The 977-nt window shown below is 45.9% G+C and overlaps 1 non-coding gene across 1 annotated transcript; it reads left to right on the top strand.

Moving 5' to 3' along the window:
• The first annotated feature begins 355 nt into the window (after window positions 1–355).
• Window positions 356–430, top strand: Trnaw-cca. The gene has a single exon. It is a non-coding gene; the product is annotated as a tRNA-Trp (tRNA).
• Window positions 431–977: the final 547 nt, after the last annotated feature.

Below are 977 nucleotides of genomic sequence, written 5' to 3'. Positions count from 1 at the left end.
GTCCTCTGGTTAGGTGGGTTTAAGTAGTTCTAAGTACCAGGGGACTGATGACCTTAGAAGTTAAGTCCCATAGTGCTCAGAGCCTCACAGCTTTACTTCTGCCAGTATCTCGTCTCCTACCTTCCAAACTTTACAGAAGCTCTCATGCGAACCTCATAGCAGCGCACACCCCGCTGCACAGTAAAAATTTTATTCTGGAAACATCCCCCAGGCTATGGCTAAGCCATGTCTCCGCAATATCCTTTCTTTCAGGAGGGCTAGTTCTGCTGCGTTCGCAGGAGAGCTTCTGTAAAGTTTGGAAGGTAGGAGACGAGATACTGGCGGAAGTAAAGATGTGAAGATGGGGCGTGAGTTGTGCTTGGGTAGCTCAGTTGGTAGAGCACTTGCCCGCCAAAGGCAAAGGTCCCGAGTTCGAGTCTCGGTCCGGCACACAGTTTTAATCTGCCAGGAAGTTTCATATCAGCGCACACTCCGCTGCAGAGTGAAAATCTCATTCTGCAAACCCAGACGGATGGCGCACCTTGCTGATTCTACACACGGATAGCGCGCTCACTGGTACTACATGCGCCTTACGTGTGTCTTGCAACCATTCCTTGCCAGGTGACGCTGCTATCGTCGGAACGGATTTATGTCGATAGGGCGTCGGTGGTCAGAATGTTCTGGCTGATCATTTGTACCATTTCTAAGCAACAGGAAAGAGAGGATCTCTCACAAACACATCTCTAATTGTTACGCTTAGCTGTAATAAAATAACTGGATAGGTCATATTAACTGTTAAGTAATTATTGTAACTAGTACATGAAGAAAGTTTGGCGTTTCAAGGAAACAGCACATTGAGGATCCATCAAAAACGCATTGATCTTGGTACAGATTATTATTATGAAGTGTCAGTAAATAATATACATACGAGTGAAGCTTTTAGGAGCTGGTAAGACGCAAAATACGGTCGTATATCGTTTGTGGTTGGTGTAGCGTAA

The sequence above is a fragment of the Schistocerca piceifrons genome, chromosome 2, assembly GCF_021461385.2.
Source record: "Schistocerca piceifrons isolate TAMUIC-IGC-003096 chromosome 2, iqSchPice1.1, whole genome shotgun sequence".
Lineage (NCBI taxonomy): Eukaryota > Metazoa > Arthropoda > Insecta > Orthoptera > Acrididae > Schistocerca > Schistocerca piceifrons.
Note: the sequence above shows the minus strand (reverse complement) of the source record. Positions and strands in the feature narration are given on the sequence as shown.